The sequence below is a fragment of the Callospermophilus lateralis genome, chromosome 8, assembly GCF_048772815.1.
Source record: "Callospermophilus lateralis isolate mCalLat2 chromosome 8, mCalLat2.hap1, whole genome shotgun sequence".
Lineage (NCBI taxonomy): Eukaryota > Metazoa > Chordata > Mammalia > Rodentia > Sciuridae > Callospermophilus > Callospermophilus lateralis.
This window is the reverse complement of record NC_135312.1, coordinates 49,273,834-49,293,826: the sequence shown is the minus strand read 5'-3', so window position 1 is coordinate 49,293,826 and position 19,993 is coordinate 49,273,834. Positions and strand designations below refer to the sequence as shown.

At 32.1% G+C, this 19,993-nt stretch overlaps 1 protein-coding gene across 11 annotated transcripts in view; it reads left to right on the top strand.

Annotated features, from left to right (window-relative positions):
* Positions 1-19,993, top strand: part of Epha5 (EPH receptor A5) — a 334,483-nt gene that overhangs the window by 117,113 nt on the left and 197,377 nt on the right. The window lies entirely within an intron of this gene.

The window sequence follows — 19,993 nt, the reverse complement described above, 5'->3', positions numbered from 1 at the left end:
AAATGAGGTTTGTCAGTCAAGCGTAGCAAAATCTAATCTCATCCAAAGAAAAAGAAGAAAACAAACCAGAAAATGATCTGATTTTCCGATTTCATGGCCAAGGTTACCCTGGGAAGTGATGAAAGTGGCATTTAAAGCCCGTAACTAAGGTGGTGTGCCAAACTTAGCAGTAATAACGGATAAACCGTGTGGAAAGATATCGCTTTAACAATTTTACAGTTGCTAAGTGTGAAAATTGTAATGTGGTCAAGCTCCAGGAATCCATGGCAGTCAGTTCAAAGAACTGGAACAATGCTCAACTAGAAAACATTCTCAGCTCCTGTAACTACTAAATACTGATGAACTCGGCTTCGGCTTTGGCTGTTCCGACATCAGGCCACGGGGTGAAGAACAGCTTCATTAGTGGTGGTGTCTTTTCTCCCTCTGCTGTGAATGAACATGTAGCATCACTGAGGAGACAGGTAGAAATGTACCGAGGCCTAAATCATCACTCAGCACGATCTCAACATCATTTATGGAGTTTTGTGTTGTAGTTCTACCACTTCTTAGGAAGGAAAGAAAATTATCTATACTTGCCAATGCAGATGTGATAAATATATTACGAAAAATTATAACACAAAATTCATTAACCATTAGCCTCTGGTGGTGTGAAAATTTTACTATTTATATAGGAGTATCTATAATGCAAGCAAAAACAAGTTTAATCAACTTTAACTGTCATAATGCTTAGTGGTGTAACCAATGTAAATAAAAATGAGAAAGACCATTTTAATTATTTGCTTTGATAATTGATGCTATTTATTCAGTTAAAAAATCATGAAAATTTTAAGCATATTAAAATTCTAATTAGGAAATATCCCATAATATGTACTTTAGCATACTATAATAAAAATGTAAATTCTGCATATGATAGACACCCATTTAGTAGTTAAGAAAAGTAGGGATACTTCACTACATTTAGACGCCCATCAATAGCAAATTATGAAGAAAAGGAATATGTTGCTTATGTTCTTCTCTTTTCTCCTATATTTTCTTTAGGTTAAAGAAAGTCAATTTATATAGTGTAAATATGTATTCTGGTTTCACTAGAACTGTTATGTTTTATACTCTTGCCTGGGGTAATTATGAAAATTACTTTCTTTAAAGTCAGTTTGCTTGGATAACAAATTATACGCTCCCTTTCTCTTCCTGTATACGTGTGGTGTGTGTGTGTGTGTGTGTGTGTGTGTGTAAAACATATGTATAAAACATCCAGGTATGCATAGCAGTTACCTTTTCTGAAAGTAAACATGTGTCTATAACTTAATGAGAATCTCTATTTTAATTCCTTTTGCTTTTGGCATTGATGAGTCAGGAGAGATTTTCCTTGTTGTTTTTTTTAAACAGGAATTTAAAAACTATTGTGAGCAAGTGTCAAAAAACTAATATTTATTTTGATCACTATACCTCATAGAATGTCCACTAAGGGCATCACAGTATTTTGTGATATTATTAAACACTTATCAAATGAAATACTCATTTTCACATGTCAAGAATGGAGGGATCTCAGCAATTCAGATTCAATCTGTTTTCACATTGATTTAATGACTAGTCAAACATAAGCACTTCTTTCCCATCTCCCATCACTGATGAAACAAAAGGTGTTTTTTTTTTTTCCTTTTTTGATGCTGTAAGGACCAAGTCTAAGGCCCTATCCATACTGAGCTACTACTCTAGCATTGATCTATACCACTACCCTGAAGCAAAAATATTAAACAATTAATAGTTTGCATCTAAAAGTAATCTTTATTTAATTATTTTTGATTCATTTCAGAAAAGAAACAGTAATCTAATGATAATAATTGTAGTTACTATTATTTATAAAAAGCTTACAAAATTTGTTACACTATGTAAGAAAGTTCTAAGGATTTTTGTGAATGTGTTTCTTTCAAATGTCACATGTTTTTAAGTTATGAAATATACAAAATAATAATGTTAATATATAGTAATATGGAGGATTCTAAAATGTTATAATATATTTAGTTTTGTTAACAAATATTAAGTGGTTTTGTGGGGTTTCTAAGCAGCACAGTTCAAAGATACTGAAGGGGATTATATTCAAGCCTACTATGGTAGGAACTTAGTTTAATTTTAACAAATACCTCTGTGTATCAAAGTCTTGTTATATGTAGTGTGTTTTTAGAACTTTCTTAAATAATCATTCAATGTTAAAATTAAAAAGAAATTACAGCTCTTAATCTAGTTTAAGACTCTTTTATATTAAGATGTAATACTCTTCTATATAAAGATGTAATTGAAATAGGAATTTAAATTCATTTTTTGTCTTTTATCTTTTAAGCAAATAATCAATTTAAACATCACTCCACAGATTTAGTTATATACTTTTAATATTAAAAATTGCTTTAATAACATTCTTTCCAGAATAAAAGATCACCTTAAAATATTTTAATGCCACTTATTCCCAAACACCATGAAATTGCATTCTTGTATTTTAGTTGACTCTATATTTCAAACAGTACACATTGCCATTGTTGTATAAATATTAATATATTTTTCATGTATTTATATTTGTGATTTTTTATTATTTTTGTGTCTAGATTCTTCTGTGTATAATCATTTATTTGAATATCTTTTCGAATTCATTACTTCTGTTCCTGCTTGTAAAAATTTTCTCTGATTTGTTTGTCTGAAAGCTATATTGAATCTTAAGAATGTTTGTACTGACTACAGAATTCTAGGTAGCCAGTTATTTTCTTGAAGAATTTGATGACAATTTTCTGGCTTCCATTTTTTCTACTGGAAATTTGTTAGTCAACCTTTTTGTTTTTATTAGTATTTATAGTTATAAATAATGTTGTGGTTCACCTTGACATAATCATTCAAGCTTGGAATATAATTTGTTCGTCTGCCTTCAGTCCCCAGTACTTCTCTTTTCCCTCCCCTGTTTTCCTTCCTCCACAATACTTCTCTACTTTTTCTCATTTGAATGTAATCTGACAATATTCTTTCATTGATTTTTGGTAGTTTTTTTTTTTTTTTTTTTTTTTTTGCTTTTTGCCTTCTGAGTGTTTGAAAGATCTGCTGTTTTTACTACACTTGCACACTAATACAGTTCAATTGCCACAATTTCATGGACATTGGCAGAACACAGAATATTCCTTGATTAGAGACATCTTTATTTTTCAAGCATTTGTACAAGTCAGGTAGTTAGTACCTGTGCAAGTTCCCCTAGCCTGAATTCCCACTTCGTGATGAAAGGGGGACCAGGTGACACTTGCACAGTAGATAGGTGGCATTTCATCTGAGAGATTTTGAGTGCAAAAAACTTAAGTTTATTGTTTTACTGGAACGCATAAATGCCTGTACTTTACTCCAGAGCGAGGGACTATCCCTGTCATCCCGTGCTATACAAATATCCATGCAGATCAAAACTAGTCAGTGTCTCTGCTTATAAAATATGCAAACATGAAACATCTCACAAACATCCTTTACTTTGATTGTATTTAGAGGCATATTAGTTTTGTCAGTGCATTTTCTTTGTCTCATGCCTTGTTTTATACACTTTTAATTTCTCTATTTTTCTATATTCCAATCTGGATTTTTTTCCCTCTTATATTCTATTGCACTAATTCTTGCTTTGACTTTATCTAATCTGGAGTAATCCTATTCATTGTAGTCAATTTTATTGTACTATTAAATTTTAAAAATAAATTTTAAAAGTACATAAAATTTGTAAAAATTGGATTGTATTTTGTAAAATGTATTATTTTTCACAATGAGCAATGTGTTTATATTGGGATTTTAAAATAGTTGTAATTCATAGGTATTTAATATTCATGTAAATACTACAGTCCCCATGGGTCAGTTGATATTGCTTGTTATTTTCTGCTGGACTGTCTTGTGATGTTGGTAATTTTTGTTTATGCATTTTGTATTTTATTTGCAAAAGTGAGTTATTATTTGACTTAAAATAATATTTTTCTTTGTAAAGAATGCTTTTGGCTCAGGGCCTGGGTACTAGTAATATAGGGTCATCTCAATCCAGTTTCAGGAATTAAGATAATCTGATGCTAAGTAGAATTCCATGCATGATGGCTTTCTGTTTCATCTGGACTCCAGTATTTCAGGGGTTCTTTCTATAACAAATAGTACATAACTGGAATCCCTCCAGCCTGACTTTGGATTGTCTTATAATCCAATCTCTGTCTCTAATGCTATGAGGCTGTCAAAAGGCCAGTTAAAGTTTCAGCTTGGGAATCAACAACAGTGTCCCAAAATAACAAATAGCTATTTTAAAATTTTCATTTTATTTTTTAAATTTCCCTCAGTGGTTAAATTAGTCTGAATTATATATTGCATAAATATTAAAGGAGGAAGTTCAAGGGTGTTTTTACGTCTTTTTCTTTTATAAAAGATAACTGAAATGGCTTAATCAGAATACTTCCTTTAGTAAACCAACAGGGAAAAAAATAAAATTAATGGGCTTTACAAATCATTTTAACCATGAAATATGTAGAAGTCCAGACAATCTATATTGAGTAACCTTTTAAAAAACTGCTTCCCTGCCTCATTTGCTCATTTTTATTACCTATTTTTCTTTTCTTCTCATCACCAAAGTGATAGCAATAAAGTCACTTTCCTTTCTCTTCCTTTTTACTTGCTCTTGAATCTTCATTATCTTGTCCATTTGACCCATAGGCAACTATAGGCAGCAGAGAGACCACAGGGTGTAAAAAGCCAGGCTCATCCCAGAATTCCTCTGTCATTGCCATCCATTTATTTCTGAGTTTGCAAAATACTCTTCTTTTTCCACTCCACACAAGCACCTACACAGATCTCTTTCTCTCCTTTCTCTGCATTGATTCATCACACCAGGAATTTGTGAGCATCTGTTATTACAGTTTTCACAGTGGTGAACACTATATTTAAGGTTGCATTGACACTTCCATTACAGAATTGTTGCTTCCAATCACATGAGGACTTATGAATAATTATTGTTGTAGGAAAGAGGTTGAAATTTTCAATGAATGTATAATGCATATAGTTTACTTTGCAAGTTGATTAAAAGATGGATTATGTTGTCTTGAGTTAGTAAAAATTAAAAAAGGGAGTGTTAGCTCTTTGAAAACATTTAGTGATTGATAAAGATGCGATGTTTCTTAAAATATTAATGTTCCAACATATGATTTTTGTATAAGTAGACTTTAGAGATCTTGATGTTCACAGACATTGTATTCTTATTATCTTGGTGAGATTTAAAAAGTTAAGAGTTAACTGAGAAAGTTGAAAGTTAGGAGTTTCAGTTGCTCAATTTGAACAAATGGAATAATGGCATTATTAAATCACTTTAAAGAATCAGTGACAAGTTGCTAAAATATCTGTGTTTCTTGCTCAGAAGATATTGAATTGCAGAGAAAACTAAGTATTTGAAAACAATCAAATAATCAATAATCATTAGAAAAACAGACTAACAGAAATTTAGAGCAAAAAGTATTTACAAAATGAAAAGAGCAATATTGCATTGGAAAGATGTGTTGAGTACACATTCTTTTTTTTATACCAGGGATTGAGCCCAGGGGTTCTTAACCACGGAGCCACATCTCCAGCCCTATTTTGTATTTTATCTAGAGACAGGGTCTCACTGCTTAGCACCTCCTGTCGCTGAGGATGACTTTGAACACATGATCATCCTGCTTCAGCCTCCTGAACTGCTGAGATTACGAGAATGAGCTACCATATGTGACCTGAGTCTACCTTCTTTTTAAATACAACTCTCAAATATCAGCATAGCTTGTCCTGATGCTTGATATCATTTCCAAAAGAGAATAAACTATTGATGATAGGATATATAAACATTTATTTAAATTAATATACAATATAGCTACAACTTTATCATTACATTTTCTAAATTCTCATCAACTTAGTGTATGAAATGCAACACTCAGAGGTGAAGATCTCAGTGCTGCCACTCTTGCTGATTTATCAGGTATTCATAAAATAAAAATTTAAAAAAATCACAACAAACTAAAATGTTCATCAATGTGTGGTTCTTGGGATTGGGGTCTTTAAATACAGACACCTGTGTCAAATCTGGCCCAGAGTCTGTTTATTTATATTACTGTTCATTGCTACTTTAAATTTACCACTCAGAGTCGTATAGTTTTGACAGAGATCACATGGCCTGGGAAGTAAAATATTTGTTATATGGTCCTTACAGATTCCTGCTTTAAGATATTGTTGGTTATGATAAATAGTGCATGGTATCTTTCCAGTGTTTCTCTAAAAAGTGACTTATGCTGATGTGTCAAATTGGCACCAATGGCCAACTGTCACTGGAACACTCATCTATTGCTGCCAAATAGGTATGCTTCCAGAATATGGCAGTTGGTCTGAGTGAAGGAAACACTGACCTTATATACAAGCTCTTTTTGAATCTAAACGGAATAGCAACATTTGTGCTGCTTGTGTACATCTTTTGCCCCTTAGAAAATCACCAACTGTTCAAAATAAGCTGCTTTTTTTCCACATTATCAGATTAGTCTTTACTGATATTCCCTTAGTCTGAGCTCTAGAATTCCAAATTTTATGTTTTCTATATCATTCCTATTAAAGTCATCAATTTATTTTTGTGTTATATTTGTTTTCCCATCTAGACTTCTTGGTATAAGAAAATGGCTGAGAATAATTAATTTCATATACATACACACACATACCATTCAAACCTTGGCGTCATACTTTGCCTGCATCTTTCAGTTTTGAGATGTGGTCTACATAGCAATGTACTATCTTCCTAGTTCTCTGATCAGGTGCGATATTACCTTGGAAAATGGAGATCCCATCTGCTTAGGGGTTTCCAAACCCAACGTGACTACCTTCAGGAAGTGATTTCTTTGGGAATCCCATCCACACTTTGTAAAATCAGGGAGAAGAGAAATGAAACAAATTAACTGACAAGAACATAGCAGAAAATGTACTTATTAGGTGAAAATACAACCTGATTCTTTGACATCATATTACTTTGTATTAGCAGTAGCAAACTTACTATGGTAGAAAAAATTGAGCCTGGGTAAAATGATGCTCCTTTGAATCAAATATATTAACAAAAATAATAGCATCTGCAGTAATTTTATAATCACAAAATAGTTTTTCAACATGATTGATCTTTCTGCCTTTTTTATATGTAGTTTAGAGAAGGAAAATATTTGAGGCTTAGAAGGAAATAAAAACGGAACGGCATATTTCCTTAAAAGTAGAAAAATATAGAGATGAATGAAAATAAAGAGGGAGGGAGGGTCAGTGAGAAAAGATAAGAGAGACACAGTTGTATTTTCATGGTTGTTAACTGCCCTCTCATTAACATAAGGCAGCTGCTAGACCTGACCAACACTAGAAAAATGATTTTTCATTAAAAAGTGAAGAATCCTAGGGTGAGGGTACTTGAAACTCACACCATTGAAGGGAGTGGTAGGTGGAGGAGAAAAAGAAGCAGGCTGGCGCAGTGGTGCACTCAGGTAATCCCAGCAACTGGGGATGCTGAAACAGGAGGATTGCAAGTTTGAGGGCAGCCTCAGCAATTTAGTGAAGCCCTCAGCAACTTAGTGAGGCCCTATTTCAACATAAAAAAATAAAAAAGTGGTAAAACAACCCATGGTTTAATCCCTAGTTCTAAAAAAAAAGAAGTTAACAACAACAAAAACAGGTTAAATACTTACAACTTTCATCCTGTGTCTTTGTAAAATCTTAGAATTTAGAAATTAGGTGGAGCCAGCCAAGTGTTAAATAAATTCCACAGTATTTTAATCATTGTACTATTACTAGTGTAATGAGAATCTGCCATCTAAGATACATGTTTGTGGGACTCTTTTAAAATGTTTCTCCTCCTAAACCATGCACACAAAAAAATTAGCCTTCTGTATTGCTTTTTGCTTTTCTATAATTTTTCAGATTGTCAACACATAAAGTATTTTTCAAACATTTACTGAAAAGACATCCTCTGGGCACCAAACTTAGGGGAGAATAAACAGTTCAGAGAGCTGAAAACGCTGATTGCTTATTGAACTATAACATTGCTAGTGACAAAGTTAGGCTAGTGTCAGATCCCATTGTTCATTTAAAGCATGCAGTTCAAGAGACAACTTGATTCTTTTGAAAAGAAATGTCTCTATGCTCATATTTCTTCTACATGGAAAACATTACTTTTCAAAAATACTCTTTAGGCTTTAAGAATATATCTTTTGGTGTGTATGAAGAAATTTATTGTTGACAACTTTCTTGTTGCTACTAGTTCATTTATGACATTCATGATAAGCTTTTGTATATTTCTGGCATTGTTTCAGTGTGATGAGTTTCATGCATGATACTGTCAGTGTCTTCTTCCTAACAGTAGAAGATCCTTGTAAAGGATCATAGTACATAATTGCCTATTTCTTCAGAAGTTTTAAATTTAAAATATGCCTCATCATAGAATAGCCTTTCCAAATCATTCATTGAAAAAAGAATCTAGTAGACACATTCAAATTTAGGGAATAAGGTTAAAAGATATTTATGATTATTTAATATATTTTATGTAATGTAATATATGATTAAAAAACAAAAAAAAGTTGATACGATCACTAATATGATTCATAATAACTAAAATAACCATGATAAAAAATAAAGCATTAGCTTCATGATTCAAGTTTTTAAAGATAATTTATTTTTAAATTTGTTCTTCAGCTGAGACCAAAAAAAGAAAAAAATGAACAAATTTACGGGTGGGTGTCAAGTGATACTTTGAAATATATATACATACATATGTGTAATGTTTAAATCAGGTTAAACATATGTATCTACTCAAACATTTATCATTTCTTTAAAGTGAGAGCATTCAAATTCTCTCTTCTAACTTTTGAAATACATAGTACGTTGTCATGTCTACAGTGCTCCTACTGTGCAAAAGCACACCAGAACTGCCTGCTTCCATCTAACTCTAATAGTAACCACTGATCAGCCTCTTTCCAGCCTTTTCTCTCCTCTGTTCTCCCCAGCTTCTGGTAACTGACATTCTACTCTCAACTTCTATGAAATTACCTGTTTTTATACTCTGCACCTGAGTGAGATCAGATAGTACTTTTCTTTTTGTGTCTGGCTTATTTCTCTTAACGTAATGATCAACATTTTCATCCATATTGTCATCTCACTCCAGTAAGAAAGGCTCTTCACAGAAAGACAAAAAATAATAAATGTTGGCAAGGAGATGAAAAAAATGGAACCCATAAGCTATTATGGAAATAACTGTGGTGGTTCCTCAAAATTGTTTTTTAAAAAAACTACCATATTATCTAGCAGTCCCACTACTTATATATCCAGAGGAAATCAAACCATTATTTCAAAGAGACAACTTCACTCCTAAGGTAATCACAATTCTTGGTTCACAATAGCCAAGAAAAGGAAACAAACTAAGTGTCCATCAACTCATGAATGGATCAATAAATGTGGTATATATATACACTGTGGAATACTTTTCAGCTGTACTCATGTTTTAAAATCATTATGCTTTTAAGAATTTTTCTTTTTACCTAATTTAAAATATTATTTCTTAAAAAATTCTTCTTCCCTGATATCGTTCATTTTTTTCTGCCCTGGTAACTTTGTTATTGCTAATTGAAAGAAATATAATGTTAAAGAATGAGACATGCATTTTTCTCTAATAAGTAAATATTTCCACTATATATTTTTTCAGTTATTTTGTTTCACTTTTCTTCTTCCTGCTTATACAAAGTCTGGATGGGATTTTAAATGAAATCCTCCTGGGTCTGGCAACCCCTGAGCAGATGGGATCTCCATTTTCCAAAGCAACATCACATGTGGTCAAATGACTAGGAAAATCATACACTGATGCCTTGAATAACACAGTTCAAAGCTGAAAGAGGGGGCTAATATGATGCCGAGGTGTGAATAGTACTTAGAGAAAATGAAGCAAATTGTAATCCAGAAATTTATGGTTTCTCTTAATAGATCTATCATTAATATACTTATCTAAATTTTTTGACATTATTATGTAGTCAGCGTATAACATCTCTTGAGATAAAGATCTCTATGAGATTTCAATTTGTTTAAAAGTAAGTTTTCCAGAAGCAGGGTTGTCTCTCAGTTTTCCTGTCTTGTGTTTCCATGTAATAGAATTCTTTCATCCTTGCTGAAGTGAAAGAGAATTTAGTATGTGGATTTGAACTGTCAGAATCCAAGCAAAAAAATGGAGGATCCTGACTTTAGGGAGAGTGAGAGCAGGGAACTTCAAGAGCAGGTTTTGGGAAATCATTTTCCCCTCTTCATCATAACAAGTGCTAATATGTTTTGGGCATCTGTTTCTTGGTGGTAAACAACATTTTGCATGCATTAATTTTTAAATATCAGATATTCTGGGAAAAACACATCATTTTCATTTTAGAACTACAGAATATGTGGTAAGGAGAGATCAATTTATCAATGTCCCCAGCAGGTAAATGAGATAGTTGGGTTCCAATCCAGTCAGTTTATATTCAAAACCTCTCCCCCCCTGCTGCCCGCCACTATGTTATAAGGGTCATGTATCCCCAGTTGGTTTATTTTTAATCCTAACATTGAGCTAATATTACTTAGCTTTTATATTTCATAAGGTGCAGGGTGCCCTCTGTACCACAAAAATATAAAACACAGCAGCCCACATAGGAAAACAATGTGGTTCCCTCTTAGGGAGCAATGTAGAGTAGTTAAGCTGGTTAGTCTCCATGAGATTGTCAAGGGATCATGGTTGAAAGAATGGCTCTTCAGTCACCAATATGAGATGTCTTTCATTGGCTCTAAAAAAGTTTTTACATTTCTCAAGTACTTTTAGTCAGAGACAAGACTATAGGAGAAATCCAGAGAGTAGTGGCTTCAGCTTTATGGAGATACTTGAGAAAGTATTATGACATTTGTTTTCATATCCAATCTGTCTGAATTTGGTCACATGATCAATGTACACACAAGTCATACTGAGCGATCAAAGTATACACAAGTCATACTGAGCAATCTCTGGAAACATTCTGGGTATTTTTGTGTTTGACTAGCTATATGCCTGGTTAAAACTTAGAACAAAGACTCAATCTGGAGGTGAATTGTCTGTCTCTGTTCTTGACCTCATCTGCCAATCTATTTTTTTCTTTTACAAATTCTATAAATTGACTAGAGACCAGCTACTGGATTAGTTTCCTCATATTGGGGAATTTCTAGATGCTATTTTAATAGGGAAAGGGACAGGATGCAACAAGATTGTTGAAATCAGTCAAAAGTAAAGATTGTTGAAATCAGTCAAAAGTAACTTTTCTCTGTCTAGGGCTCTGGTATGAATTAAGGCAAGAGAGGATGAGGGATTATAAATGTGCATCTATAATCAAAATTATCTGTTAGAATAATAAATTTTTTTCTAATGGATTTCTCAGGAAGCAGAGTGTTATACTAAGTTAGAACTCTGAACTTCACCTGTTGAATTTATTGCTGCCTAAGCTACTTTTATTTATATTTAAATTTTCTAATATTTCTTAACATTAGTGAGTTGGACTAAAGTGTTGATACTTTTGGAACATGAGTTTAAATTACTCTCTCTATATATATATTTATATATATATAAATATATATATATATACACACATATATATATCTGTATATATATGCACACATATATATGTATGTATATATACATACATAGTGTATATGTGCTTGTGTGTATATTCATATCCTAAATCTCCTTTGTGATTCACTGTTCCACATGTTGCCCTGCAAATTTTTTTGCTGTTCTTCTTCAGAAGCAAGGAAATTAGAGGGCTTATTGAATAACAGTAAATCAAAAAAACGACTTCTCAGAAAATAAAACTCTTCTTTGTTTCTGTTGTTTATTTGGTAAATCTGTGAAAAATTTAGGCTGAGAGCAATATTTTAATAAGCTATAGGTGAATGTGTGTATTTGTGACTTTTTTATTCTTAAAGTGCTTCTTGGGAAAGAAAAATCTTTGGGGATTATTATTTTTTAAATGTGTGTTATTTTAGTTATAAAAGGGCAAAAGAAAAATGCTTCTAAAACTGAGTCTTTCATTTCCAGCATGCTCATATGGTAGCAGAAATTTTGTTAGAATAGTCATTGTCAGTATGTCAGTCAGCTTTTCAACAGGGTGACTAAATAGCTGATACAAAAAACTTAAAGGAGGTAAGATTTATTTTGACTCATGGTTTCCGAAGTTTCAGTCTATGTTTGTCAGCTCCATTGCTCTGGGGCTGAAGTGAGACAGAAAATCATGTTGGAAGGACATAGCAGAGGAAAGCTGCTCAGCTCATGGCAGTTGGGAAGCAGAAATAGAGACAGAGAAAGAGAAAAGAGGGAGGGGGGGAAGGGGGAGAGATAATATCTAATATCAACCCAAAGGCACATTCCAGTGACCTACTATGCCAGCCACACCTCACCTGTCTGTAGTTACCATCCATTCAATTATTTATCCATCAAATGGATCAATCCACTGAATAAGTCAGACACCTCATTATCTAATCAATTTCTGAAAAACCCAGCTTTGTACTTTGCTGTATTGCCTTCAATATATGAGCTTTTTGGCAAAGTTATAGATCCAACCGTAAAGTTTCTTTTGGATAATTCTCTTTAATTTTTTCTTTCTGATTCTTTAAAACTGAAGTTTTTGTGTATATTCTCAGAAATTTTGCTATTTAATAAAAAGTTAGAAATTAGTTATTAGTAATACTAAGAAATTCACTAGCCTCGGAACTAACAAAGAAGTTCTCAGTACTATTCTGTAAGATAAATTCAGAATTATCTTGCTGGTTTGGGCTAAAATCACTTGGGGGCTTTTAAGTATTCCAAATATGTAGAAAAGTCTATGTTTATGATGCTACAATTAGAAAATAGTTTTAAACTTAAGAATGGAACCCATATGAAAACTCTGGACATGAACCTATTTTGCGATATTTATTTATTTGGGGATATATCTTGTAATGTAGGTAAAAGTATTTTGTTGCAAGATTGCTACAGTTGCAGGGGACAAATGTCACAATAAAAAGAGGCAATTTAACTTTTCTCTCTGAGAAATTTGGGTTTTTCTATGTCCTATATTTTTATACAACATCTCTCACTCATCACGCAGTTATGTAGTAACCACACACTTAATGATGCACATTAGTTTTATTCCTTGACTTTAAAGTGATAATGTTCCAATTTAGATTTGAAGACATGCTCGGTTGAGTTACAAAGAATCCATTGGAAAATAAGTGGCCCATATCCCATTTTCTTATAACAGAAAATGAATTTTGGCTCAGTACCTTCCTTTATTTCCACCACAGGGAAAATATAGATATTCACTATCTCTCCTATGAGAAATATGTTCTAATTTTTGGATCCCAAGAGTTTTATGGAAAATTTGTCCCTTTAAGTCATAGTCTGACCCAATTAAAATATGAAAATGATTAACTCACCTACCATTTAAAGGATATGAAACTGGGTTGTCATTATGGTAACACCATTCTAAGATATGCAAAACTTCTATATATATTATGATAAATCAAGTACTGAATACTTGTAACCAAACTTGGTTTTTATTTCTATTTGACTCCTTGTATCTCCTTTAAATGGAGATCTAAATTGTAGATTTTTTATAGATTTATATTTTCAAAACTACTACATGAACAAGGAATTACACTGTTTTTTTTGTATTTTACATTTCCTTTTATTCAAATTGAAAGAGCATAATTATCACATTCTAAATGGATGAAATTGTTAAATTTGTAAGCTTATACACTTTAGTAGATTTGTTATTCTATTCAGAACTTAAATTTATTCATTTCAGTAATACCTTTAAAAACGTATTCAACTACCTTGCAAAGTTTGAAGAAAAAATTATCAATGCAGTAAAATCAACAGCTTAAATATTTGTTGAATTAACATTTGAGAGGGTGTAGTCAAATTGTATTTTATCTAGCACAATTAATAAAATGTATGAAATATCACTTAAATTATATCACCTCCATTATAAAAATGGAGAGGTATTTTCTCATAATACATTGTTAAATGTAGTGACTTCCTTTTCATTCAGTAAGGAGCCAATTATAAGAGATTTTGATGTCTATTGTACTTCAAGAAAGTTAAGTGAGTTGAAAGATGTCAGATAACAGTGATAGATGGCTTATCTATTTGCTTTAAAAGAGATTAGGATGGGGCAGTAGTCTGCTCAATACATTGTGGGGCAGATATAGATCTACCCTTTCTAAGTCATAGAAGTATACTATGTCACTAAAAAAAAGTATCAAATGCAAGTAAAAATTCATATACTAACATATTGATCAAAATGTAAGCATGCTGAAACTATGAAAGTGTAATATTTTATTTCTATAGCAAATATTACTTCTTATTAGTATTTTTATTTTTTATAAGTGCATTATAGCTGTACATAATACTGCAGTTCATTGAAATAATCATATATGCATGGGATATAATTTACTTCATTTAATTCCCTTATACCTTTTCTTTTTCTCCCATTTTCCCTGCCCCAGTCTCCCTTATATACTCTACTGACCTTCCTTCATCTTTTTGCAGTTTTTGTAAACTGGTAGTTCATAGGTATATGAAAGATGGAATTCACTAATGTACATGCACACTTATTAGTATTTTGAAGTTCTTATAAAGCAGTGTATCTATTAACTTTCAGTGTTCTTTAAAAAAATTAAAAAGGCAAAATAGATTTTGCTTTAAAAATATTATACTGTAAAACCATAATTCCTAAATGAGTAACTTTAATCTCCAGATAAATAATAATTTTAATTAGGATTATTCCCAATTAGATTGTATCCCTGTGAGATCATCTGCAAATGTTAAGTCTCCACTTCCAAATCAATTTTCATAAGTTAGTTCTACTGTTTTCCTTTCATTGGACCCTTTTTGTCCTCTCTTGTGTACAACATACATTTTAATACATGGCATTATTTAACATTCTCTCCTCAGTATTAAACAGTGAAATGTTAGCACACTTCTTTGACATTGTATTGAATTTGCCTACAAATGTAGAGAAGAGAAATTTAATAATTTGAAAAGATTATAAAATTTCTAAGACCAGTAGATTGTATAGTCTAAGAAAAGTTGTACTATCAGCTTTTATTGGCTTTTTAATAGGCAAATATATGTGTTCTAAATTGATAAGGTCCACAAATAAGTTTATTTTCTCCTTTGTTATTCAAAATTGAGTTTACTTGGAGATCCTGATTCTGGGACATAAAAGTTTCTGAGATTGTCCAGCAGTGGGAAACCAGCCAGCCTTCTGTTCACTGCTCTTCTTTCACCTTGCCGCTTCATCCATCTGTGTCCTTTGACTCAGCATATTTTCCTCATGTCCCCACATTGCCACAGACATGGGGGATCTTTAATCATGACAAATGGAGCAGAGCAAGTTATCCAAGATTATCATGGTCTCATTAGCAATTAAGTGATCTTAATAAGGTATAAGACAGTCCCACAGTGAATAATAAGGAAGAAGGATAAAATAACTCATAATTTAGTTCAACTATAGACATTTATGCTTAATAGTATGATTCATCCTGAGACTGTTTGGAGCATATGGACAAAGTCCAGTATCTAGTAAAAACCACTCTTTTGGCACTATACAAAGAAACACAAATGGGTAAATTGAGGATTTAAGAAATTTTCAAAAATTATATCCTAAGAAATGTGACCATAGATTTTTGTCTGGATGTCCATTTCCATTGAAAGATAAACCAGAACTAAGGACAAACATTCTTTCACAATAGAATTAATACTAGCACTACTTATAAAGATCAGTATTCCAAGGTGGACATGGTAGTGCACACCTATAATCCAAAGGCTCAGGAGGAAGAGGCAGGAGGATCACAAGTTCAAAACCAGCCTTAGCAACTTACTAAGGCCCTAAGCAACTCAGTGAGGCCCTGTCTCTAAATAAAATACAAAATAGGGCTGGGATGTGGTTCAGTAATTAAGCAATACTGGGCTTAATCCCTGGTACAAAAAAACAAAACAAAACAAAAAACTTAGCATTCCAGGGAAACTATATACATCTAAGCAACTATGTTTTATTTATTCTATTGTCTCATTTATCTAAAATGATCCCAACTCAAAGATATGAACATTTCTACTATCATGTATAATTAATTAGAACAATTTTTTTTAAAAAGATATGAACATTGATCTGTGATATTAAAATGCTGATCTCCATAACTCTCAGGGTCTGAGTCAACATATGTGATTTTTCTGAGTACATGTTTGAGAATTTGGCAGAAATTCATCTGCAGGATAAGTACTAAGCATGTATATGGGTACCAGTGATGTGTTACTTCAATGATGTCTTTATCTGCTTGATTATCTTACGGTGTCTGAACAATATGAAAATATTAAAAGGAAGATCAAATATTAGGCATGTGGGCAATATAGATGTGAGTATTGAGGTTTCACTTTGATTTTTTTAAATATAAATAAATACTTAAATTTTTTAGAACTGTAAACAAAATATAACTTTCAATTTCACCCCAAATACACAACCACTTCAAATGAGTATCTCATAAATTTATGTGAAAGTATGATATCCAATTGGGTATTTGAGACATTTATGATTGTTGAATAAATTAGACATGTGTGGGCATAGATACAAAAAATATTAATGGAAACCTTGACTACCTTGACTACATGTATGAAGCCAGGCAAAGGAGAGTCAAAATGCATCTCTATCTTCTTTCCTTTTCTCCTCTCCCCTCTCCTCTCCTTCCCTTTACTCCTCTTTCCCTTCTCTCTGCCTTCCTTTGTATCCCCCTCCCTCCCTCTTTCCTCCCTCCCTTCCTTCCTTCCTCCCTCTTTTACTCCCTCCCTTCCCTCTTTCCTTCCTTCCTTCTTTTCCTCCCTTCTTTGCACCCTCCCTCCCTCCTTCCCTTCCTTCTTTCCCTCCCTACCTCCACCTTTCTTTCTTCCTTTCTCTCTTTCTTTGAGCTTACAGAGATGGTAATGTGGTAATGCTATTGGTCAATGGGATTTACAGAAGGAAAAGAATACTCGGTCTTAAGAGTGAATTGTGTTTGACAAGTGGATATTTACATGGTGGCAATAAAACATGATTTGTAAGAGTCCATTAAGAAGGCATATTCATGGCTGGAGACGAACTCAGATTTAAAAGTGTAAATCTGGAAATCATATGTGTGGAGATTGTTTTATGAAGTAGGTGGGATTACTAGGTAGGAAGTATAAGAAAGAGAAGGACATATAATCAAAGGAAATAAAGGAGTTTAGAGGAAAAAGAGATATTTACAAGAACCCCTAAATGATCTAAAACAGGATGAGGCAAAATGCAGAAGACAAGGAAGAGAATGATGTTTCAAATGGTGGAGTTAATGGAAAGGCTAAAATTTAAAAATTGTGTGAAGCTACTCAGAATTGGTAAGCTAGAAACTGAAACTTTCATACTTATGAAATCCGGTAAAATAATTTTATCTCACTGAATTGGTAATGATACATTATAAAGATATCATTACTTGAATAAGATATTCAAATAAACACCTTTAAAACAGAGAATGATGATAGTTTAAATGTTCTTGAGGAGCATTCATTGTTTTGTGGATGATTAAAAAGAAAACCTTAAGTATCACCACTAATTAATAATAAACTGAGAACAAGTGAAAACTTTCCTGCTTTATAAAGTGTACTCAAGTGTGGGAAATATGATTTAACTTATGCAGAGTTTTTAAGAAAAAAAATCAATAGCTTTCTTCAATAAATTTATCTATTTGCTTATATAACAAATTCGTTAATCACTACTGTCAATGTTTGGATTCATTGGTTGTCTTCATCTCTTATAAAGTACAATGAATAGAAACAAAAAAGTAAAACTGTGTGTGTGTGTGTGTGTGTGTGTGTGTGTGTGTGTGTATTTATATATACGCTTCTGAATTGTGATGTGTGCTGTAAAGGAAAAGGAAAACAGGAATAATTATTTCGTGTTGAGCCATCAAGTCAAACCTTGTTGAGGGAACAATATATAAGGTCAGACCTCAAATATGAAGCAGATTTATTTGAAGAGGTAGAAGAACTTTAAACCCCACATATGTATGACTTCATTGAAAAAATTATCCTGTGAAATAGGGTTCATGTACCCGTTTAGGATTACCTTTTGATGAATCTAAGTGAAAGGCCAAAGACCTAACTGACTTTTATTGCCTAAATAAGTGAAATTGTTTTCTCCCACGTAAAAGAAGCCCAGAGGTAATCAGACAAAGATTTAAATGCTATCTCTTTATCATCACATTTCTGGATCCTTATCACAGTGTAAAATCATCCTGGGTATATCCTTTCCATCCTTGAAGAACCTCCTGGTATACATTGAGATGACCTTTGGATTACCAACAGTAAATTTTACATTCTACAAGAAAAAGGCAAAAATCACAGCGTGCTTTGCAGTTAAATCAGTGCAGTTGAGAGCATTTCCTGGATTCCATGCAACTTCCATTTACCTTTTATTGAATTCTTCTTACTTTGCCTCCACAGAGAGAGCTGATAAATGTAGTTTATAATCAGGCACACTGACACACTCAATGTATAGATTCTGTTTCCAAAGAGGGAAAAACAAGAGAATGCATAGTTGACAGGCAACTGGCTGTCTTTACGATAGTATTATTCTTCATTGAAATTAATAATATAAATTAAATTCTCTAATAGCCACATTATTCACACTCAAATTCATACTCACCACAAACAAACACACTTATACACACAGAAGTGTACAATGGCTTTGTGTTTTCCACTAATTGAATTTTGAGTTTTTGTGTTTATTTTTGAATGCCAATAATATCAAGCATTACATATGTACTCTATTAGTCTGTTTCTTCACCCTGAGCTAAAATTATGCTTTTTTCTATACTGGTAAAACCTTTAATCCCAACAAATACATACAGTTTTTTCTACAGAAGTGATTCTTAAGTTCCGACCCCAGATTGGTTTGTACTAATTATATTACTTTTCTTCTTGAAAAGAATCATATATATATATATATATATATATATATATATATATATATATATATATATATTGTATAAGTTGTATAAAATTTGAAACTAGAATTAATTATGCATGTCTATATTTACCTGGCACAGGCCACAATAAAGAATACATATTATTAAGGTTTAAAATTATTGGTAGGTATTTTAATTGCTTTCTGAGATATCTTATTTATGCATATAAATGTAAAGCTTGGGTATCAACATTTATAATTTGTACAGTTTTATTTCATGTTGAATTAGGTGTCACTAATGAATTAAAGTCTATTGGTGCTTTATACCAATTCATTAGTGACACCTAACAGAACTCCATAAGAATGGATATTTTATTTTATTTGAAGATACTTATTGTAATTGGCATCACTATATCAATTTAATTTATTGAATTCCAAATAGATATGTGCAGTAAGGTAAATATTATGTGTTTCAATATATACTTCTGGTTTCATATATGGTTGCACATTGCATAATTCAAAAGTTGGAAACTTATCATGCCATCAAAGATTTGTTAAACCATGACATCTATTAATAAAAATATTTATTCATTATGTACATACTATACGCTCAATAAAAATTCTATAAATTATATATCCATGGTGAAAAGACCAGGTGTAGGTGTCCTTACAATGATTCTCTCTTTCTTATTCATTCTTCCTCTTTCTAAAGAATATTTACAATTTGATATATTTTTATATGCATATCTATGCATTATTTATATATATATATATATCCATTTTATGAACTGCTGAAGTAAACAATATATTTATTAACGCTGATATGAGTAAATCAGTACAGTTATTATTTCATACAAATGTGATCTTGTAAAAATATGCTTTGAGAAACCATTCTTACATTGGATAATTTTTAGATATTAGAAAATTTGTATTTTCAGCTGGGTGTGATGGCACACATCTATAATCCCAGTAGCCCGGGA